The sequence below is a fragment of the Stegodyphus dumicola genome, chromosome 3 (genome assembly GCF_044657685.1).
Source record: "Stegodyphus dumicola isolate Sdum_Otavi_A_Nest chromosome 3, ASM4465768v1".
Classification (NCBI taxonomy): Eukaryota; Metazoa; Arthropoda; class Arachnida; order Araneae; family Eresidae; genus Stegodyphus; species Stegodyphus dumicola.
Window position 1 is genome coordinate 90,026,551 of NC_140770.1, and position 25,896 is coordinate 90,052,446.

Genomic DNA, 25,896 nt, shown 5'->3' on the forward strand with positions numbered 1-25,896 from the left:
ACAATATTGATAAGCATCATTAATAATATGAGTTGATTAATGCAAGCAACTTCAGCAACTAATGTTTATTTCATGTTTCCGTTATTCAAGTGTTAAGAATTCATGGTTTCCGAAGCCATTCATCTATTTAAAGATTACCTTGATATTTCTATGGTGTACGCATGACCGAATTTCTGTGTAAGTAGTAGCGTTGAAGAGATACGCATTTGAAAAGTTAATGAAATCTTGCTAAATATTTTGCACCTATTTAAAAACGTACATATTCTAAAGTAAAATTCTCATGAAATATTCGCATTCGATCTCCAAATCAAATGATAAGATATATGACCTAATTTTAGCTTTGACTATTTATTTATTTTTCCTCGAAAATTTCACTATAAAAAGAACACATTTTGCTGCTTGAACTCAGTTTCAGCTTGTAAAGGAGTAAAAACTCGATATTTTTAGGAGTTCAGTTGAAAAGTAGCTGTACAACATGATCAAATTCGCTGTAAGTATTCAATTAGTTTACTTTTATATGATATGTTATTTATTCTTTTAAACCTTTCGGGAAAAACTAACTTAATATGATAATTGTAAAAGCATTCCATTGTGTTAATTATGTCTTTCAAGAACAAAAACTCGAATTTTTATTCTAAAAATAAGTTTCGCAGTTTAACTATCTCGTTTCAGCGCATGAGTCTTCACGCGGCGTTAAGATACGATGAAATAATGCCACAATAAATTTTTCCACCACTTTGTTTCCCATTTTGAATATCTTCTTAAATACAAGATTTTAGAGTCTGTAATTTTAATTTTTAGAAACCTAATTCTTAAACTAGTAGATCTATTGCATCTGCTTAAAATCATTTTAGTTCTGAAATATTGCGTACCAAATTCAGATTACACCTTTTTTTTTTTTTTTTTTGAGTTTTTTCTCCTTTGACTTTTATAGTCTTAATTTTTTTAATATTTTAAAAACCTTTTGAAAGTTTAATTTTTTGTTCTTTGAAGTGAAAAAGTGTAACTGAAATTTTAGGACTAAATTTTCTTCATTTATTGCTTCGGATTTCAAAATGTTTGAGAAAAGCTTTTATCAAATGAAAAAATTTAAGGAAAGATGCATTTTATTGTTATGGAAATTTTTTTTGGTTTTACAACAAAACTTCGATAAGTATTTATACCAAATATGGAGAATTTGTTAGAAACGTAAAGTTTCTCAAAAATTTTCCGTTTCGTAATAGAATAATATTAATACCTATAAATCAACAAAATGTATTGGCAAAGAATAAATAAAACCAATGTAATGTCACAAATATAAGGTTTCCAAGCTTTTTAACGAAAAAGAGAAAATAACGAAAGATATCACATGTTGTAAGTACGAAAAATATCATATTTTTTTAACGAAAAATATCACATGCTGTAAATTAATAAGAAAAGCGTTCAACGACATGATTCGTATACACAGATAATTTTAGAATACTGAGGACGACTAGCAATCAAAACAATTTTTTATAACAGTACCAAAAGGAAGCCTTCGAAAATTCAAAACTGCTTCCAAGTTTTGCATCAATGGTTCATCAACGCTGATTGGTTAAGGTATTTTTCTGCTAAAATTACACAGAAAAATTGAGTTCAAGTAAATCAGACGTGTAAAAATTACGGGAAATTAAACAAGTAATGCCAACTGCTTCATAGCATAATTTTAACAGCCCTCCTTTGTGCAGTGCCTCGAAAATCGAATCTCAGCTTCCTTTCGAATAAAATTTAATAACAAATTATTTTTTATTGCATTCCTTAAAACGTTTCAAACTGAAGTACATTTTTCTTTAAATACAAGGAAGAAAACTTAGTAAAAATTTAGCTGAAATAATTTTATTAAGATAGTTGAAAGCCAAAACTTGCACGCTTTTGTTTTCAATCTGCTCTGAAAAATAAGCATCTTTTTCAAAACATAATTTTCGTCTGCATCTGAGATCGAGAAAGGTATTTTCTAATAAGTGAATTTAATTTAATTTGATTTTACACCATTATGTAAAAGATTTTCAAGCTCAACTCTCAAGAAAAAACTGCTTACATAATGTTGTAGATGTAAAGAAACAATAGCTTAAATTTTAAATATACGATTAATAATCAACTGTAATAAAGTATGCATAAATTATCATAATTAATGTTTCGCATATTATTTTCAGGTTTTGCTTATGGTACTCGGCACTGCTCTTGCCGGAGATCTGCTGTTTGGAAGCAATTTGGCCCTAAGCCCAGTACGCTCTCTTGGATTCTATGGATACCCAATCCGAACTTTCGTGCAGCCTTTCGTTTCTTCCGGATACAGAGATCTTTCTTCAGGATTTCGGGATGTTTCTGCCGGATACAGAGATATTTCTTCTGGATACACTGGATCACTAGGATTCGGAAGTCCCTTTTACAGAACATTCTACTGAAAATTTTTAAATGAAGAAACTCACAGGCTTTAAAATCTCTTACTGTCCCTTTTAATTTTGGATTTCGGAAAACATATTTTAAAAATTGTATACTTCTAATAAAGAGAAATAAAATGCACAATTCTAAGAAGAGTTCTATTTTAATGTTACGTTAGACTAGCTTGTTACATAGTATAAAAGTAATTAAGTTATAAGAGTTAAATGCGAGCAATAAAATACATTCTTTTACATCAGTTAGTCAATTTAGAAGAGTAAAATGAAACAGGCGTGAATATTATTCAAGCAGGTTTCTTTAAAAATGCCTAAAGAATAAAAAAATAAAAGGTTTTATTAACAAAGGCATGATTTATATACATACATATATTCATTTCTAAATGAGGGATCATCTACCTTGTTATGTACTGCCTTCATAAAAAAAACTATGATTGCTCTTTTAATATTTTGTAACATCAAATTCGTGTATAAACATGTGAGTCTGCAGTGGCTTAGAATTGAGTTTTTAGAGAAAAATATAAATTAATAAAGCTTTCGATAGTTAAATGAGAAAGAAGTTTTCTGGAGATCTCTAAAAATTAAATATGTTTCAAGCCACATTTTTTAGCTAGTTTTAGCAAAATTTGCTGCGCCTTACAATAATTCTAGGCCTCTAAAATGTAGTACAGTCACGTTACCAACACAGGTTTATTTCCTCTTAATTATTACTTACATTACCTTATCAAGAACTTGAAGCTCATAATAATTAATAGATAGCTTTTCCTTACAATAATTCTAGGCCTCTAAAATGTAGTACAGTCACGTTACCAACACAGGTTTATTTCCTCTTAATTATTACTTACATTACCTTATCAAGAACTTGAAGCTCATAATAATTAATAGATAGCTTTTCCTTACAATAATTCTAGGCCTCTAAAATGTAGTACAGTCACGTTACCAACACAGGTTTATTTCCTCTTAATTATTACTTACATTACCTTATCAAGAACTTGAAGCTCATAATAATTAATAGATAGCTTTTCCTTACAATAATTCTAGGCCTCTAAAATGTAGTACAGTCACGTTACCAACACAGGTTTATTTCCTCTTAATTATTACTTACATTACCTTATCAAGAACTTGAAGCTCATAATAATTAATAGATAGCTTTTCCTTACAATAATTCTAGGCCTCTAAAATGTAGTACAGTCACGTTACCAACACAGGTTTATTTCCTCTTAATTATTACTTACATTACCTTATCAAGAACTTGAAGCTCATAATAATTAATAGATAGTTTTTCCTTACAATAATTCTAGGCATCCAAAATGATAATATATACAATGTTATATAAAAATATATACAGTGGTGTTACTAATAGAGGTTTATTTCTTCTTAGTTATCACTTACATACAGAATCGTATCAAGAATTTGAAGCTGTTAGCTCACAGTAATTAATAGATTGCTTAAATAAGAAATATTTATATCTTAATTAAAAAAAGATTTAAAAAAATGTGTCTCAAGCCAAAACCGAAATCATAAATTAAATATTAAACAAATCTAAAAGGGTTCATATTTTAACGATTACGAAAAGGACTTTTTAAAGTTTAGTATGGTTTATAATTAGAGGATTATAGATAGAGATAACCCAGCTGGAACAGCGAAACATTTTATGGGATATTGGATAAATATGCATTTAAACTAACATGGAAACGTTGCATATCTTCTGTATATTTAAAAAGTGAAAAAATATCTAATGCAATTCTAAAAACATACTTAAGTTTTTAATTAGATATATCATAAATTATATGCATTTTTGTTTAAATCGATCCGATTAAAAAGCAAAAAAATAATATTTTTATATATGCATCTATTGCTTTAAAATGTTTTAGATTGCTTTAAAATGTTTTAGTTTCTTCATTACCAACAGACATATTAAATATGAAAGAATAATATCTTGCTTTTTTCCGAATGGCAACAGACTCCAATGAAAAGTGAAGAGATACAAAATCGAGTTTGATGACTAATTGCCATTTTAATGTTAATAATTACGTATTTATTGATTAATATGCTACTCCATCATTAATAGTAGTCGTGACTCTAAGACAGTGATTATTAAATTAAAGGAAACAATTTGATTATGTCTTGACTTTAATTTAATTATAATCAAACGATAAATTTCATTCCTGTGATATTTAATTAAAAATACCCCTTTTCGAATCTTAAATAATTCATTGAAACATTATTGCATAATTTTTCATCGCTTCGTGAAACTGTATGTTCGTAGTGATGGATAGTAATGCATTTACTACTGAATTTTCCGTTTCGATGGCACATCTTACTAATTTCTCATCTTTATGCCAAATATGGGTGAACAGGTCAAGTCAGAAAATGCAAATGCTCAGCAGATGCAGACGAAGATAAACGTATTTTCGAGTGACCTGCAGCATGTTGCCCTTGTTAAATTCAAACACAGAGATCTACTAACATTAAATGCGCCACAAGTATTCCGACAGCAGAAAAGCATAAAGATCGCACTGAAATTAAGTGCAGGTTAGATGCACTTATATATTCCCACATTTTTTTCCAGTGCATGAAGGCATGCTTTATTTAGTCATTATCAAGTGCTTCTAATATTATTAACAAAATGCATACAACAATTTATTCTTTATTTAGAAAACCTTTCATTTAGCTGTTAAATATTTAGTTTTAGTTCATAAATATAAAAATTTCTTTTATTAAAATTTTGGTATTTATCGACATTTTCTGTACTTTTTGTTGTTTAAATTATAAAACATTTAAATATTTATTTAAATCTAAATAAATTCATATATGTATTTTTCAAGTTTTGGAAAGGAAGGGAGGGTGGGAATAAAAGGAGTGCATAGGCAAAAGAAGTGTTGAGAACTACTGATTTATATTGCAGAGATACAATAAGTACCAGAATAGTATACGGAAAGAAATAATAGTGAGTAAAGGATTTAAAAAATATTATTCAGTTAGGATTCGAAATGAAATGACTGAAAACTTAGAACTTTAAAATTTTTAGGGTCAATATTTATACATTCTTCAATAAAGGGAATAATTTTTGGCAATAATGTACTGAAAAAATTGTTTAAGTGCTAAGAAAATATGGAAATACAATGTATTAATCACATTCTGTTAATCAGGATGAGAAAATGGAGGTAAATTTTAAATTTAAACAAGAAGAATAAATTGAATAGTAATAAAAGAAACTCATATTGACACACAGTTGTTTATTTATCTAAATATACGGAAAAGCACACAATGGCTCTTTGCTTAGGAAGAGATACCTTCGAGGAGAATTTTATAAGGGAAACTAGATCGTATTCACATTACACATCGGAAAAACGACCATGCAGCCAGCTTGTTCGCCTGTTCCAAGTCGTACCTTAGGACAGAAAATGAAAAAGGGAAAAAGCAGTGTCCAAGCTTCATCCCAATAATTGATTCCGAGCAACATTAACGATTTCCATAATGCTTCAAAACATCAAACTCACTGAGCTGAGACCATGAACTTTATTTATGAACTCTGAACTGAAAGATCTGAGCTCAGTACATCTTATCTGTAACAAATATCCTCACATAACAAGAGTCAGACTCCCAATGTATTAGCAAAATCAAATCCCATATGTTTATCAACGAACATAAAAATAGAAAATATCCAGTGCAATAATCTTCAAAACATCAACTCAGCTGTAATCCAATGTTTAAATGAGCATAACTCAACAGTTTGTGTTATATATGTACCTTGAATTTTATGTTATTATCCTCTTATGTTTAAATGTAAGAACTTCTTTGTATAGCTGCAGTATTGCTTAGAAATAGCATACAGTAAATTCAAGTTTTTCATACTCTAACTGGTTAGTGTTTTGGAGCAATACCTATTCGATTCCGTAGTGAAATTTCTGGTGCTCCATGGACTTTTACCTGCTTATCTGGCACCGAGCCCAAGTCGAATGTGCGGTATTGAGGGGTTTTTAACCTCTCGTTACTAATTGCTACTGGTGAAACTTTTGCAGGAAGTATGTCATCCAGTAAAAACCCATCTGCAGAAATGCGGCTCATATTTATTTTACACGTAACGAAAACTCGTCAGTGTGAACATAAATGAAAATTTAAGTCGATTCCTGGGAATTCCGTTCATAATTCCGAGAAATCCAGCAAGAAATCCAACCATCTGAACAAAAATTGAAAACTTTAGTACCACCACCACTCTTAAACAAAGCTCAGATCGCATAAATTTACGAGTGTTAGAGGAAAAAAATCAACCAGGATGTTGGAGTTTTAATTTTTGAATTTAATAGTTAAAAATAATTTGCTTCTTTGCGTATCACCTATTTTTCTCTTGCGTACCACCGGTTTAGAACACCTGGTATATAGCTTATATACCAGGTACCCCGGTACTTAACATATATAATAAAATTTAAACATTTGCAATGAAAACGGGTGTTCAATCGGTTTCCAGTGTAAAAAGATTACCTCTGCTGAAGTTAGGAAAACTGGCTAATATTTGGTTTCATGTTAATAAATTAATAAAACTGATAATAATAATAATAATAACAATAACAACAAAGCTTTAATTTTTATTTAAGGAGGAATATTAGAAAAAAGTGTGTAACACTTGATTTATTTTGCATTTTGTCTTTAAATGACAGCATTAAACCTCACGTAACACTCATTTTATTACATTAAAAATTGCTGCAATTTGCATTATCAGAGATATAACAAAAATGCAAAAAGGCAGCTGCATTTTTGTGACACCTCTACCATTGATATAAATTTCAAACAGGAAAAAATTCTTTAATTCATTTATTAAGTAAACCTATTAAAATTTAATTCATTTTTATAGAACTAATAATTTCTTTACAATATAATACATTGGCCTTCTTACCATGTTATATGCATTCGTAATAATCATTTTAAAAGCAATTAAAGATGCAATAAATTTTGAACGCTTAGAGGTATTTTACTTACCAATTGATACTACGGCTGATAGTATTAACAGAAGATAAAATTATAAATTATAGTATTCATAGACGACTGTAATTGTGGATAGTTCAAGTTTAATCTTAAACTACTTATTTTTTTAATGTTTTGAAACACTAAGCTTATATATATTGCTTTTGTACCCATATGAAGAAACGAACATGAATGTGTACTCAATTTTATTGAAATAATGTTAGCAGGGCAGTTTTAATCAAATAGCAACTAGAATTAATTAAGACAACTGCATTGACTTTAAGAATTTATTGATTAATTAAGTTGCAATTGTACGCTATACCAGATATTTAATATTACTATACTTATTTAATGCAGTTGATAATATTATATTTATTTAATATTAAATTCTAGCTGTAAGACCGCATATGAAATCAATAAAGCTACTTCGTGACACGACAATAACTAATATTTTCTGTTTTCTTACAAGTATATGTGAATTTATATTAATGCTATAGAACCCTGTACTAGATACAGAAAAATAGAATTTGCTCCTTTAATTAGTATATTGTACTATATGCATTTTATTTAATATATTGCTTTTTTTTGTGTGTGATTATGGCAAAGCCTCGAGGGCTATCTGCCTAAGAGGAGGGATGCCTTCGTGGAGGACTTTCTAAGGGAAACTGGCTCGTATACACGTTACACATGGGGAAAACCACGAAAACGCCCATGCAGCCAGCCCGTTCGCGGGATTCGAACCTCGGACCGAACTACCAGTGTTCAGCGACTTTACCGCTCGGCCGCTGGTGGGCCTTTTATTTAATATACAAACGAATTCTGTGCATAAAATAAGATTAAAATATCCGATTTGGACACCACAAAACGTCCTTGCACGGCTTATTAAATTATACACATTTTTTGCTGCACTTCATTTAAACCTGTTTCACCGAATTTCATTAGACATATATTTCTCATACATTCAATGAAGTTCTCTTTTCGCAGCAAGCCAAAAATACATAAAAGCACGAAACATCTTCATTAAAAATTGTAAAATACAGAAAAACCTAAAACTACAAAAAATGTTAAAAAATCAATTTTTACAATTAAAATTCGACTTTGTGCACAAAAACAAGCAATTCGGTAATGAACAGGAAGATAAAGTGTTCGCTGCGCAGAACTGAAAATTAAATTTTGGTCCCGCTGCGCAAAAAGACACTGAAGTTGGTTCACCAACTGACTTAATTTACTATTCTACTAAGAATTTAAAATGTAAACTAATGGCAGCCTTAACGAAGCTTAAACTTTTAAACAGTTAGTGCAGGAAGATTAATTAAAGGTATAAAAACTTAATCGGAACATAAGAACATTATATTACATCAGTGATATAACATCTGTGCATGTTAGTCTGGAAGTCATTAAGTAGATTATGGAATAATTTTCAATCTGGTATTAATAAGAACCTCCTCGATATTGTTACTGGTGCCTAGGGTTACAATAACCGGGCAGTGATCAGAATTGAGCTCTTGAAAAACTTCAAAATTGAAGGGGAATGAAGTGGTAAACATAAATAAGTCTAAGATATCACCTCTCCGCGGGTTATATGGCAAGTACGCGTACTCGCTCAACGCGTAAAAATAGACCGAGTAGTTGGTGATGAATTCAAGTAGATTCTCACCATTTTTGTTTGTTCTTCTCCAATACCACTCTGAATTCTTAGCATTTAGATCTCCTCCAAGGATAACTTGCTTGTTTTTATCTAGGATCTTGGCCAGGTAATTTGTATCTAGCGTATTTCGTGGTGGGTGGTACATAGAGTTAAAACAACAGACAGTACTAGTACTATAGCAGTTCTAATTCCCTACTATAGTACTGTCTACTTTAACTATTTTTTTTGTTTTTTGTTTTTGTTTTATTGAATTGCACTCTTAAATAGAATCGCTATAAATAATGATTCGTGATATAAAATTCATTATTTTATAAAATTTCTAGAATAAACTGAAATGTTTCGATCGAAATTAACAAAAACATCAATCATTTAGGAAAAGAAAATAATGATAATAAAAACATATATTTGATTTATGTTAAACCTATAGTGTCATAAGCCTATAGTGAAGTACGCTAATTGGAAAACATTCATTCATTAGTAACATATGGCCAACTATACTAATCAAATCTCAAAAATTAAAAACGTGCATACACTATTGAAGAACGAATGATAGGATTTAAATTCTATAAGATTAATCTTTTTAACTTTAACACTGTATCCCATATAATGACATACGAGAACTTCAAGTAATTATATGCGGAACGTTTGGAGTTATCATGATTACTGTGAACATAGATCATATAAAAAAACAATTAATGAAAAATTCGCAAATAAAATTTTGAGGTTAATGTTAAATGACATGTATATCTATATCTATATCTATCTATATATATATACAACTATTCGCTTTGTCAAATGAAAATGAGAAAATACAAAATAAAAATTTTTTACCAGATTCATCAGAAATACTGAAACGTTTAAAATTATTTAGTTGAAAAATAACACAAAAATGTTTAAAACTGCATCTTTAATCTGCCCTTTAAACTTTGACATCCAGTGTGGGGGGACAGTAACTTCCGGTTTGTCGTCTGTCACAAAAACTGGCATATCTCAAATTCTAATCAACATATCATCAAGAAAAGAAGAAGTGTTTTTGATAGCGAAGGTTAGGTTATTTAATTACAGCAAAGCCTCGAGGGCTATCTGCCTAAAGGTAGGGATGCCTTCGTGGAGGACTTTCTAAGGGAAACTGGCTCGTATACACGTTACACGTGGTGAAAATCACGAAAACGCCCATGCAGCCAGCCCTTTCGCGGGATTCGAACCTCGGAACGAACTACCAGTGTTCAGCGGCTTTACCGCTCGGCCGCTGGTGGGCTTTGATAGCGAAGACTATGGCCTTTAAAAATGCTAAATTAAAGGGAATTGACATCTTTACCCGAAAACAGTCTTTTGAATGAGGTCGGTTACCTAAAGAAAGTTTGCTGAGTTACATGAAATTCAAATTCAAATTCAAATAACAAGCATTTATTAAGTAAATTGTTCTTTATTTAAAATCATTCTCTAGGATCTGGATATACTTATGGACTACGAGGAAATAGAAACCTTTAGTGCGGAGTCTGACGTCTAATAGTTTTGCCTGAAAGCCCACTATTTTATGATTCATGCAGTTTTTCAAGAATAACGCTTTGAATATTATAATAAATAATAAGTGAGTAATAATAAACGAAAGTGCTTGATACAAATGAAATAAAATGACGAATGATAAAAATTTTATTGGAAAGTGTTAATTTTACAATTAATTTTATAAAAGTCTAAACTTTGTAACTCGTTCGAAATTTTTTAAAATGATAATAATAAATAAAATTATAACGAAAAATAAAATAAAAAATTTAGAAATAAGAAAATCAAATTAAAAAATAAGATAATAATAGTAATAGTAATAAAAATTAATAAAAAAATTAATGATAAGTAAAGTAAAATGTTAAGAAGAAATAAATATAAATGTAGAAAAGTAACAATAAGAAAATACAAAAAATATAAAAGTAAGTATTAATATACAAATAAGTAAAAAAATATCATTAAAAATTGGAATGTAATAAAGAGATACTAAAAACAGCATTAATTGCAAAAATATATACATAAAAATTATTAATAATGACTTATGGTAATTAATTTTTGCGTAAAATGTACAGTTCAGTCACAATCAAGTCCTTTCCTTGGTTCTCCACTTAATCACTTTTTTATTAAACAAATATAAGTTTTGCTTATGAGCTCAAACTTTTAGTCAGTCACTAGTCAGTCAACGGGATCATCACTTAGTCAGTCACTGTCCAATTTTTAAATAGTCACTGGTCAGGCAGTGAGATCGTCACTTAGTCACTGGTCAGGCAGTGAGATCGTCACTTAGTCACTGGTCAGTCAATGTCGAATTTTTAATCAATCGCTAGTCAGTCATTCAGATCGTAACTGGTCATTCAATCAGATCGTCACTTAGTCAGTCACTGGTCAGTTAATGTCCAATTTTAGTCAGTCACTAGTCAGTCAATGAGATAGTCACTTAGTCACACACTGGTGAGTCAATGTCCTATATTTAGTCAGTTACTGGTCAGTCAATGAGATTGTCACTTAGTTAGTCACTGGTCAGGCAATTTCCAATATTTAGACAGTCAATAAGATCGTCACTTAGTCAGTCACTTGTCAGTCAATGTCCAATTTTTAGTGTGTCATTGATAAGTCAATGAGATCGTCACTTAGTGAGTCACTGGTCAGTTAATGTCCAATTTTTAGTGAGTCACTGGTCAGTGAATGATTTCGTCGCTTAGTCAGTCAATGTCCTGAATTTACTCAGTCACTGGTCAGTCAATCAGATCGTCACTTAGTCAGTCATTGGTCAGTCAATGTTCTATTTTTAGTCAGTCACTTTTTCAATTCGATTTCGTCGCTTAGTCAGTCAGTGTCCAGTTTTTACGTAGTCACTGGTCAGTCAATAAGATCTTCACTTAGTCAGTCAATGTCCAGTTTTTACGTTGTTGTAATTCAACAAAAGCCTAAAACAGTTATTGGTAACTTCTTTGTTACAAACGCTATTAAAAGAATTCTTTGAATATGTAGCAATGAAAAATATACATACATAACTCTACTCATAATAAAATATTCTGTGTGGTTGTCTTTCGTTCGTGCTGCGTGTAAGACTCAGGGCTACGAATTTGGTAAATAGGTGCATCTAGACAAGAGCCAGTGCACCTCGAAGCGAGGTTTCCAAATGAGTTTTTTTTAATTTTATGTTTTTTTTATGAAATCGCATCGAATAGATAATTCTCTCTCATTATATCAGCATTAATGGCACGCAGCCATTGTTGCTCTTGTATAACTGTTGCCATTGTTGATTAAGAGTTTTTAATTAATATCTCTGTTTTTTTGCTATCATTTGGATAAAAGTGGAAGCGGAAAAGTGGACAAAAGAACGAACGCTAAACTACCACTGCCATATATATTCAAATAAATAATTTTTTTTTGGTTTCTGTGATACAAAACATAAACGTAATCCTTATATATATCTATAACCAGATATTATTAGATTATTATTATTAAAACGAAAATACTTGAATATTATAGGAGAAATATTTTTTTCAATACAAAAAGTACTTTCAAAACCTGAATTTTTTCTGGATTTATCAGTTCAAAGCACAGAAATGCATGTTTACCTTACGCTCTCATGGAAAGGGTTTCATCTACCTTTGGCTGGGTGAAAATAAAGGTAAATGTAAACACAATAAAAAATATAGAAAAATATTTTTAATTTTTTAATAACCACTTTTTTAAGATAAAATGAACTGGTTAGTATAAAATTACTTACGGTATATTATTAGTGGGAATGTATTTATGCCTAGGAAGGCCTATAAATTGTAAGCTCAACAATATGCTTCCATACGAAACCATCACAACAGACGACATTCTGACATCATACCATTCGACGACATTTCATGCGACCATCATAACAGACATTCTTAACATGAGAAACTGAGTGAATAGAACATAACTCTTCAATTCTCTACATTCCCTCAATAACAAAATATACTAATTTGAGTTAACATAAGGTTGTCAGAACGCCTACATCACTAACAGATTCAGGTAATGGAATTAAGGTAACTCGTGCGATGGTCACTTTCTCATCCGACAGATTATGACTAGAGAGTGGAAACGAGAAAATGACTTATATTTCAGCTTCGGTGAACCAACAGAGCTAAATTATGCGGCTGCTTGATGATGTTGGCTGAAAATCATTCTAACTCTTATACACATGTCTCAACAGATTCATGAGACCTAGAATGGAAATCTCAAATATTCAGACATTTTCCCTACATGTATTCGCAACCTCAGAATTATAAATTTAATATACAAAATTAGAAACACAAATTAAAAACATTATAATTTTTTATGGCAAACATTCTGAAAAAAAGTACTGAAAAAAAACCTAAAAAGCCAAATGAACTAATTATAATCAAATACATCAAGGGGTGACCCTGAACAATACAAGAAGCAATTTTCAAAATGAAAAAAGAAATATTTCGTCAGTATTTAATGCCTAAAATAAGGGCGGCTCGATAGCGTATTAACATTTCTTTTTTCCGAATCAAAATAATTGATCAAAATCACACAGAAAAATACTCAAAATCGAAAGCTGCATCCTCAACTGCTCTTTGGCAGCTGAGGATGATGGTTGGGTAAAACCATCGAAACTAGTCTTGTGAAAATTTGCAAATATATCGCTGATTCTTGTTGTTTGACTTCATTCGCAGAAAATAGCTCATAGTAAGGTCGTGTAACTATGCGGGGCTATTAATTTATTCGGATCGGTAAACACAAAAAATTAGTTATGCTCTTTCCGGGGTTTGAACTCCTAATCTTCGACCACCAGAATACGGAGAAGGGAAGGCAAAAATTCCTTAAACTTGTAAGGTATCGTATGTAATTTAACCAAATAATTATGATTTGGACCTTAATTATAACTTCTCCTTTCCGTTCCTCGCCGGAATGCAAATTAGTTGTTCGTGTATTTAAACTGAGATTTGGAATGCTTAGATTAGAGATTCTTGCAGCTCTGCGTAAGTTATATTCCGGCTTTAGTATCTCGGTAACTGACGTTTAAAATACGTACAGATAAATATTTCAGATAGCTTTATGTGCAGTCTTTGACTAGTTACCGACATATTTGAAATTTAAATTCTTGTTATATTAGTTTAAATACCCGCAAGGTGGCTGAAGTTCATTTTGTAGTACATGTTGTGCCTGTTTTGCCTGTTCAATTTAAGCTTAAATAAAAAGGTTATTTCACCTTTTCGTTGGACTTTATTATTATTTTAGACTCAAAAGTAACTCTCCAGCAATTTAGTAAGGTCTGCAGACTTAAGCTTCCAATTATAGAAGAACCCTATAAATTAGTTACTAAAGATTATAGATATTTAATTTTTTGTTTTAAGCATGAAATAAGTTTTTTTACTGCAATAGCTTGTAAGCTCGCATAGGTTTTTGGAAACTGCAGAATATAAGTTCTCTTTTCGTAGCAAAACCTGCTGTATAGCAAACACAACAAGCATTCATAGTAAAATATTAGTATTCAAAATGCTAGAGATCTTGTTTGGAATTTTGGATGACGTATAAATTGGAGAATTTCGAAAACATTTTCAAATCCAAATTTATATTTAGAGGAAATTCTTTGACAATTACAATAGTTAAAATTTCCTACTTGTAAGAATACGATGTCTTCCGAAAGGCTTGTGCAACTAAATATTGCTTAATTTCTTAGACGTTTGTTCATAGATCAGCGGTTTCAGTAAAGGAAATCAATCATATGATTTAGGCATGTTAGATTGAGAAAGTTTACGTCCACTGACACCTTTAGTGAAAACAAGACTGGATGTGGATTTAAGGATATTTTAGTTAAAGTCTAAAAAAGTTTAATTTTCCAATGTGGACATTATAGCTCATTAATCGGCTATTTCGGGAAGGGCCCTTACCAAACGTTATAAACATTTCAGAAGAAAACGCATTTTAGAAATTTAAAACACAAATTTTAATTATTAAATAGTAATTATATGATATACGAAAAATTTTTCTCCGAAATCGTTTAATTATTTCTTTTTGCGCTTTTGTTTTCTCTGTGTAAACTTTCATCTGCTTTCGCTTAACAAAAAACAAAACAAAGAAAAAAAAAAGGTCAGATGCACACACTCGACATGGTGCACAGCTATCTACCAAATGCATTTCCTCATTATTCCCTTTAGGATTTTGCAGCAAAATACTATATTCCTCTAGAAATGTAAACTTAACCCAGTTTCTTCCATTACTGGCACAAGCACTTATTTAAAAATTTAATTTAAGGCAGAAAATATTACTATTTGTTTATAAAAATCGCTGTAACTTGGAATGCAACAAAAAGAATATAAACGGAAATGGCGACGCTGCTTGACTGAAGAACTGTTATGAGCATAGTTGCCTAAATAATAGCCATTTATGCACATGACCAACTAAGGAATGGTGAGCATGGTTGACTAACATGGTTCTAAGACAGCGGCTAAGGAGGATTGTAAAGAAAATATATGATAAGAACATACCTGGAGAATTCTGCTGCTGAAACATTTTGGAACCAATTATTTAAACATTCACTTTTATATATAAATATTACAGTAACGCTTCTTTACAAGAATCATACCAAATCATATCAATCGCCACTTCACAGAAACTGGTCGAAGCTGCGTGTAGTTTTATTTTTCTATTGGGCTTACTTTAAATATAGTTATCTGCAATATACATTTTTTGCATTTACATTATAGTTATTGAAATACCTGTTTAGGAAAAAAATATTTATTTATTAATTAACAACTTCATAAATAATCACAATAAACACGAAATACAAGACATGAGTAACTTATATTTTAATGAATCATACTATTAAATTTCTGTTCATATTATTAAATTATTAAATTTACTATTAAATTATTAAATTTAATAGTATATATAAAATCATACTTTTTAATTATCATACTATTAAATTTGAATTTCTTTCAAGGGACTTTCAAGACATACTTTAGCTGTATTTCAAGAAAACTGCTGGAAACAAAATCATCAATAGAGATAATTTCTCAGTGAAAAAATTACTTTTTATCAGATGGATATGAAACTCTAGAATAAATAGAACACTATTTGAATCCTAAATTATAATATGTAGTTTCTTTTCCGAAAAGATGAAAACTATTTTTATGCTATGATAGAGAAATTTACAGTAAACCATCAAAGATATTTTTTGTTTAGACTTGTAAAAATTTTTAAACGCATTTAATTTAAGTTAATCAACCTGCAAAGTAAACCGTAATCTATGGCACAGCAAATTTCATTTGGAATACTTTAGCCTAATAAATTCTTTAATAGGCATATAAATCTTTGCCGACCGTTTTAAAGTTTTTGTAATTTACTAATAAACAAATTCAGCATCTTTATAAAATTTTCGTAAAAAATAAATAAAGCACATTACGAAGCAAGTAACTTTATTTATTTATTTATTGTTTGCTGGAACATTTACAAAAGATTATTTCTTGTTGAATTTTGCTGACATTTTACAAATACATTAACTCTAACTAACGTGCTATCTAACGAAACTGGAGGAAAAGGCAGATTTAGGATTAATTCGTGATCGTGGTTGAGACTACATGCTCTACTCAGATACTTAACACCTTAATGAGTGTACTTCTCTGCGAAGAAATAAAAAGTATACGAATATAGGATATTTGAAGCACAACTTAACGGCAGCCATATCAAGTTCATAGTAGCTACCAATGACAGATAAGAAGAAAGTGGTTGCTTACTCTTATACTGAACTAGTTCTCATGAAATATTTCAAATTGTTAAAGCAAATTTCTGTAACGTTATTACCTCAAACTACAAATTTTTTCAAGGTAGCAAAAGTTTTAGTTGTTAAATTTATTATAATATCAAGATTGACTTCCTTCATTCGAAAGACAGGACACTACAGAGAATTTCTCGAAAATACATTTTAATAATTTTAATATTTAATATGAAAAGATCTACAATAATGACCACCAGAGACCTGTAAGATGAAATAAATTTCCCCTTTTGATCCAAGAGTTGGGTATCTCAAAAAGATTTTTTTCAGTGAACGTTGTCATTGCTCCATTTTTGTATCGCTAACATGTTTTGAAGTGGCCTGAATATTTGAACCCTATATAAAGGCTTTTCCTGTGTTGATGACCTCTCTGCCTCTGCACATCTATGGAGATAGCAGATCTGCTATTATGCTTAAGCTGCTATTGCGTGTCCTAAGGAGGAAAGAAATCTATTATCTGCACCACGGCCAAGGTCTGGGAAGGCGAAATAACTTTAAGAAATGTTATTAAGTTACATGGGCGTAAAGAGGCTTTTGAAAGAAATACAACGGAATCGTGTTGCTACAGGTGACCAGTATATCATAAGTTTAAAATTTGCACTGCATAAATTAAAGGATTATTTACGTAAATTTCATAGAATCACATACTGTGTAAATATTATAAGAAAACTTTACAGAATAGATGTAAGCATCAAAATAACAATTTAAAGAAATATTTACATTCTATTTATAAGATAATGGCTTAGTCAACTTGAAGAACGTAACACTGAGTAACGTACTTCGCAATAGACAGTTATGTATTAGAAGCAGTGTGCCATGCGAAAGGTAAAAATATTATCAGCATTAGCTCTAATATAAGCAATTAACTTCCCAGCTTTCTTTTGACATTTTTCATTTTTCGTTATCTCAACTAGTTAATAGCTGGAAGATCTCCCTTTGTATATTAAAGAATGTGTTAAGTTGATAGGACTAACATTAAACCCAGGCCAAAACATATGTACAACCAGTTAAAAGCATTACAGGAACCCATTCTTGTCTGACATATGGGATAATAAAACTGAGACAATTATTTCAAGACATCGTATTTATAGCAAGATACTTTATTATAAATTTTGTTTCATAATATTTAAATTTATTCAATTTATTCATTTTGCTACCTACCCAAGTCAGCTTTCCCATACGACAAATAATCACACAGCCTTAAATTCAGTTCCAATCAACCACAGTCATTTTAATTTGGAAGTAAAATACTTCAAACCCAGCCCTGGACATTCGTTTCTCATCTGTTTCTACTGTTGCCTAAAATACTGAATTTAGAACTATTTACGAACGTAACAAGGTTCATAATGCTTGAAGCTGTAATCTAGATCATTGATGTTGCACTTTCCTAAAGTATGGTCAAGGTTTCAATATTGGATCTTTTTAAAATTTCTCTCGTACTTCTTAGGTTAACATCCCAGTACTGGGTTTAGAATTCCAAAGAATGTCAGTCATATTCGAAGTTCAGTGAAATATTTTGGATGAAAAGATGGAATTTCACTTTCCACTCTTTTTGCCCCGTATATGGCTGCAGAAACAGAAGCCCCACCGGACGACTTTCGAAGAATTTAGAATAATTTGGAAAAATAATATTTTAAGTACCGTATATACCCGCGTATAAGTCGACCCCACCACTTCGACATAAAAAATTCGTAGAAAATAAGAAACCCGCGTATAAGTCGACACCCTCCCCCACTTCCGAAATCGATCGAGAAACTTCGAAAAAAATTTTTTAAGTACTACATTTATTCAAAATCAGCTGAGAGAAAAAAAGTAAATATACGATAAAAAATACCTTGGTAAATAAACAAAATCAAAATCCTTCAACGTCCGATTCATAGTCAGATTCGCCAAACATTTCCTAGAACTCTTCTGTCGTCATTGGCTCGTCATCATACATATTTTCAGTCTCGAACTCTATATTGTTACAATCACTACTAGAGCCTTCGTCGTCATTTTCACTTTCAAAAACAGCATCATCTTCCGTACCGTCTAGTTTGTTGCTAATACAACATTTTTTAAATGATTTTATAATCATTTCAGAGGGTATTTCGTTCCAAGCATCTTTAACCCACTGAGCAATTAATGTTGGGGGAAATATTGTTCGGGGGCCGAAAATTCTTTGGTTTAATCGAAACTTACTCTAGTTAAAGTATGAAACTCTGTGATTAGTTCGTCACGTAATTTAAGACATGAAATTACTTCAAGTAAGTGACTTATTTGATAAGTCGTCCAATTTGAGTGCGGGAAGAAAACAACTGCATTATATAAAGATATTTTTGAACTTCCGATTCTTTTAAGTTTTTATTTCCCCGCGTATAAGTCGACCCCCACCCCACTTTGAAGTCTTTCTTTGTCCAAAATATCTCGACTTATACGCGGGTATATACGGTATTTAAATTACCATGGGGAAATCCAAGTAATAAACTATGAAAACTGAATTCGATGCAACCTTCTAATGTTTTCTATCGTAAAGAACGGGTTTCCAAACATTTAGCCAGCGGCCAGTATTGATTCTTTCTCGAAGCTTCGAGGGCCAAGATCTAGTTAGTTCATCATCTCATAGTGATGTAATTACATATGATTTTTTTAACAAGACAGCCCGATTTTTACGATTTGGTCTACACCGTTGTGATAACATAACGAGACTTGTTTTTTAAGACTTTCACGCAATTTCACCAACCATGAATTTCATAGAACTGTTTAAACATTTGCAAAAATATTCTTGTTTGAGAATATAAAAAATTTCTCCAGTTTGTAATGTAACTTAACTTTTAGGGGGATTTACCCCTCCTGGTTGTAACAATTTCACAGCGATTTTTTTTTTTTTACATTTGTATTAGGTGCAAACGTTTTTTGCTTACAGGCATTCCATATTTTGGATAAATTTTGCATGAAAAAAATATTTTCAAAATTAAAATAAATTCAAATGTATAAAGAATAAAAATTAAGATTTAAACAAAATAATTGTTTAAAATTTCTATGAACAAACTGAAAATACTACTACAGGTAGTAGGAAGTAGATAAAGATAACACAAGAAATCGAAAAGGCTTCATGAATTATGCGTTTTTACGAAATAAATTTCGTAAAAGTACAATGTTTTACAAGTTTGTTTACTAGAACAATGTACAAGTTTTAATTCAGTGCTATGGTATTTCACTCATTGTAAATTCAGAAGCAGTTGTATAATGTTTATAATTTTGAATCCCAGAGAGCCCAATATTGTTTTGTCGTAGGATTATAGATCGAAATATCCTGCCAAGTAGGTTTTTTGTTTGAGGATTCCATTAAATCAATTAAGGGTTTAATGTCGCCATCTGCCAACTGGTCTTTCCTAACCTCTTTATCACTCCATCGGTCTCGGTCAGCTAATGTTGAAGTGGTAACTTAATAGTGGTCAATTGCACTTAATTGATTTCAATACATATTAGGGTGATACAGGTACCGCACCAAAATGTCGGCAAATGGTAGTCAGGTTTGTCGACTTTTAGCGATTTCTCGCCAAAGTGGGCGGCAAAATAAATCGCCAAAACTGTTGTCAGCATCTCGCTAAATTACCGAGATGCCCATTTACTCAATATTAAATGCCACTTGTCCCTGTATTCTTACTTTTCTGGCATAGCTTCTCGCTTTATATTTTTCGCGTTACATTACACAGAAAAATCCAAAAATTTCTCACATAATTGCATTAAATTCATCTATGTAAAAAATTCGTAACAATATGCTTTATAAAAAAAGGTGCATGACAAGAGCAGCATATTTACAGATTGGTTATTATATAAAATAGTTAATGTGTATGTTAGCCGGATCCAGCCAGCAGGCCATAGTTTGAAGACCCACGCCTTAAACGCTTGGCAGTTGACTAAAAAAAATGGATTTTTGATCACTGTTTTATTGATTCGTACACTTTTATGATTTTTTGGTAAACAACAATCAGTTAGTATAAGACAGACACACTCAGAAATGTCATTTCTTATCCCTCTAATTTTCTAATAAAATCCACTTTTACTATTTCCCCTTTTGTACAAATTGTGAAGACTAAAAATACCCAGTTATGAAATTTGTAAAGAAATTTCGTGTGATATTAGGAAATTTAAGGTATTATATAAAAATTACAGAAATATTACAGTATAATAGTTTAATTAATTAGTACAGTACAGTATAATTATTAGTGCAGAATAATTTACATTACAGTATAATTATTTAGTACAACTATTTAAAAAAGTTTTAATCAATTTGAATTCGATATTGTAAATATAAAATCCAATATTTCCTTGAGTTCATATTTTATCAGCTATTCAAAATGCAAAGTTTAAGGCATGCCCATGAAAGTCGTATGAAACCGAAGTACCAAAATATAAATTTGATAGTTCAAAAAGTATAAACTTAAGCTGTTTTAGGCACTTCGTTTGTTAAAAGAATTCGAACTAAATACATAATCAGAAAAAAAAATATTAACAAAAAACTTAGTGTTAAGGTAAGGTAATAAATAATGTACAGGAAAAGCTATGAATTTCTGCTTCTAGTTTTCTTACAATTACTTACATCGGACAGCTAAATTATAGATAAACCTAAGTATGCTAATATAACTACATTTTCTTAAAATAAAATACGCGATTATGAAAAAATAAATAAATAATTATGAATAATAAATAAACTTACTTCATTATGCATTTACTGCAAGTTAAATAATTTATTCGTATGTCAAGAGTTTGTAACTCTTAGAGTCATTCATCTGTACAAAGGTTATCTTAAAATTGCAATGATCTATGCATGAGTAAATTTCTGCGTAAGAAAGTAAACAGAAGAGCAATATATTATGAAGATAAGTGAGTCATTGCTACATGCTTCAGACATTCTACAAAATAAATATACACATTTTTAAGTAAAATTCTTGTAAAATATTCATGCTCTACCTGTAAATAAAACATAAGATATGTTGCCCAATTTGCTTCAGATATTCATATTTTTTACTATAAAAAGGCACACGTTTTCTGTCTCAAAACACTTTCAGCTTTTAAAAGCAGTAAAAACTTGATATTTTTGTGTGGACGATTGTTCAGTAGTTGTTCAATATGATCAAAACGAATAAAACTATGTAAGTATTACATAGTTTTATTCGTTTTTAATATTGTGTTATTCTGTAAGAGCTACTGAACTTCAGTAACAAATGTGTCTTTTATTAATAATAAAACAACTTTATTTTAATTATTTTGAATCTTAGAATTTAAATTAGATTTTACTCATTACAAATAAAGTTTTAAAAGGTGAATGTATTTTTTATTGTGTTGGTTTAAAATACGATACTGAATACTAAAATAAAAAGTTCAATAAAAGAATGTTTTAGTAACGTGTGCAACTTTTTGCTTTATGACAAAACACGATGGGGGATTTTAATGGTAAAAAGTGAACAAAGCTTATTAAGAAAAACAAATGCTAAAAAAGTAATGTTTCCTCGAATTGTCAGAAGAAATAATGCTTAACTAAAGTAAAAAGGAAATTAAAAAGCAAATTTCAACCAGAATACTAGTGACTCGAGAATCGTGAATAACACGGTTCTTTAAATTAAATCCAAATAAGATTTTCAGAGATATATTAATTCCTTATTTATGCCCTGTCATCAGAAGTTGAGTTATTAAGAGTATTGAATACTGTAAGTTCGATCATGGTTCGATCCAAGGCGAACGGGATGGCTGCGGGGTTGAGTTTCGTAGTTTTCCCCATGTGTTGCATGAACACAAGACATTTTACGTGGCCCACCAGCGGCCGAACTGTAAAGTCGCTGAACATTGGTAATTCGGCCCGAAGTTCGAACCCCACGAAAGGGCTGGCTGCATGGACGTTTTCGGGGTTTTTCACCATGTGTAACTTGTATATGAGCCAGTTTCCCTTCGAAAGTCCTCCATGAGCATATCACTTCCCTTAGGCAGATAGCTCTCGAGGCTTTGCCGTAATCACATAAACCGAACCTAACAAGCCAGCTTCCATAAGTAGGCTTCCATAAAAGCATCCCTTCGCTTAGGCAGTTAGCCCTCATCTTCTTTGCCATACTTAGATAACCTAATCTAACCTTCCGTGATGATACTAATGGATAAAGGTATGCACAGGCCTTTCCATGTAACAAGAGAATGTTACAGGGCAACATAAATCTAAGAGAATGAAGGTGTTAGAGAAGTACCTTAATTCGACAACATCTGACAACTTAATTTGTGAAGTCGCCGATGGTGCTCGTGATTCAAGAACTTTATTTCAATATCCATTTCAGCAAAATTTATATAAGAACTGATTTTATCATAAAGCGCAGTTTTTTAGTAAAAAATATAAGATTAACATCTATCATCAAACAAATTTGAGTGGCCACCAGCGGCCGAGCAGTAAAAGCCGCTGAGAACTGGTAATTCGATCCAGGGTTAGTGTCCCGGCGAACGGACCGGCTGCATGGGCGTTTCATGGTTTTCCCCATGTGTAACATGAGTATGAGCCAATTTCTCTTAAAAAGACCTCAGGTATCTCTCCCTTTAAGTTTAAGGCTTTATGTTCAGTGCTTAAGGGCGTAAATGAGTGAAACAAATAAAAATTTGTAAAAAATTGATTAAGTAGTCTTCTACCATATAAAAAATAAAACAGAGAGTCAATATTAATTAGAAAAACATTTTTCTCATAATTTTAAGAAAACTGAAATCACGAAAAATATTTTTCTATCAATTGCGTTTATTTATACTTTAAATTAAAAATTTTATCCATTCTTTCATGTAATAGTTTAATTACTTCTGAGACAAATATAACTGAATATTTACTAGCGGCGTAGCGAGATAACTATAATTTAAAACAATATAATAAAAGTGTATGTTTAATGGTATTCTATGATGTTATAATGATGTTCAATATATTATAATGGTAAAACACATATAATTCGCTAACTTAAGAGAGAAAATAGTTTTTTAAAATAAAAGAAATTTATACAAAAAAAAAAAAAAAAAAAAAAAGACAGAAGTACTGATGATTAATATAAAATTTTTTCATGACACTGTGTTTTGTTTAGAATCACCTGAACCAGGTTATATTAAAGCAACCTCTTGTTTTAGATCATATGCTACACATAGTGTATTTCATGAACTTGAGTTAAAGTTGTTTATGTTGGGAAATATGTCACAAGGCACATTAAACGTACCCGCAAGTTATCATTTTAAAGTTTGTTTAATTTTCTTCTACAGGTTCTGTTTGTGGTGCTTGGTATGGCTCTTGCTGGAGATCTGCTATTTGGTAGCGATTTGGCACTTCCCTTACGCCCTGTGCGTTCGCTTGGATACTATGGATACCCGCTTCGAACTGTTGTACAGCCGGTTATTTCTTCTGGATTCAGAGATATTTCATCCGGATTCAGAGATGTTTCTGCCGGATACAGGGATATTTCTTCTGGATATGCTGGATCATTGGGATTGACAAGTCCATTTTACAGAACTCTGCTGTAAATTTTATTCTCAAAATGAAGAAGAAACATACTGGCTTTAAACACACATTTTCTTTTCGATTCTGATTAATAAAGGTGATTTGTCCAAACTTGTACTTATTTATAAAACAAACTAGATTTAATGTGCGCAATTCAGAAGAGTTTTAGTTATTATTTGCACTAATTTGTTACAAAGTACTATGGATATTAAGAGATAATATTAAGTGTGGATAGCTTTTATATTAACAATTACTAAACGTATTTCCTGAATTGATGTTATTTATCGACACCTAAGTTAAAAATATTTATTACTTTGAATGCAGTACTCTGAAATTAAATGCTTACCTACTAATAGTTTTACGATTAGTAGGTAAACATTAAAACTTCTCTATTAAACGAAAGACCCTCACAGCTACGGTCTTTCGTTTAATAGACTGTAAGTTCAAATAAATACGTTAGTGCTCAAATTTGAGATTTTTCAATGTACATCTTGCACAAACATTGTTGAACTGATATTTGTTTATAAAAAACATAAAAATAAAAAACAAATATTTCAGTAAATGATTCCTCTAGAAAAACAACACTTTCAAACAAGTTCAATTTTTTTATGTAAAAGTTCTGGAAAATGAGATATCTGAGAAATCATTATAAATATTTCATGCTAAATTAAGTTAGTTTCGAAAATATTTCATTCACACGATGTGATATATAAATCCGCGCAACATAGCGTTACTTCTTACTTCTTAGTCATTATTCATAGATTAATTTTGTTAAAATTCTGAATACTTCTGATATCTTTTATCATCGGCTTGGGCAGCTCGGGGTTTCGCCCCGAGTATAGCATAGTAACATAGTAACATTTGCAAACAATCACTGGTTGTTGTATTAGCATAGTAACATTTGCAAACAATCACTGGTTTGTAAACGCAACAGCTTATTCAATTAGGTTACATGAGCAGTATTATTTTATTTAGAAAATATTATTCTGAAATAGTATTCGAAAAATTATCTGTATGGAATGCATATATTAAGAGAACGCGATAATGCTGTTATGTGGGTACGGTTTTGTAATGGCTTGAACAGCCAAAGAATCGATGATGGCTTGATAAAATTTATTTTCGCAAAAGAAACAACACTTTAGAATTCTGGGAATTTCCCCAAAAGTACTTGTACAGCTCTTCTCAGTATGAGAGAACACAATCAGTAGTTATCATTTCAAACTGGAATGTTAAACACAATTCAATGCAAAACTCATATAAAGAATAAAGCTCGGACAGAGATTTTTCAATACTCTGAAGTGATCTCTGAACTAAACGACTGAGAACTGATGATCTCTCAGGCGTATATAGTTTATGTAGTTTTTCCCCAGCCACCAAAAAATTTTCAGTGCCTTCCATTTCTCAAAATTACTGGAAGGTATATACGGTTACAGTTACATATAAGAGACGCATACAGTTGCATTTAGGCCAATTACAGTGAAACTGGGACCAGACCAAAATCCTTCCAGATGGTCGCCATGTGTTGACACTTTTGGTAATTTCTCGCCGGTGTTGGTGACAAAAATTAGCCACCAAAACCGTCACCAACTCGGCGATA

At 30.9% G+C, this 25,896-nt stretch overlaps 1 long non-coding RNA gene across 1 annotated transcript; it reads left to right on the forward strand.

The window, feature by feature from the left end:
* Positions 1–337: 337 nt before the first annotated feature.
* On the forward strand, positions 338–2,553 carry LOC146998041 (uncharacterized). The gene is made up of 2 exons (XR_015040233.1): positions 338–490; positions 2,172–2,553. It is a non-coding gene; the product is annotated as an uncharacterized LOC146998041 (long non-coding RNA).
* Positions 2,554–25,896: the final 23,343 nt, after the last annotated feature.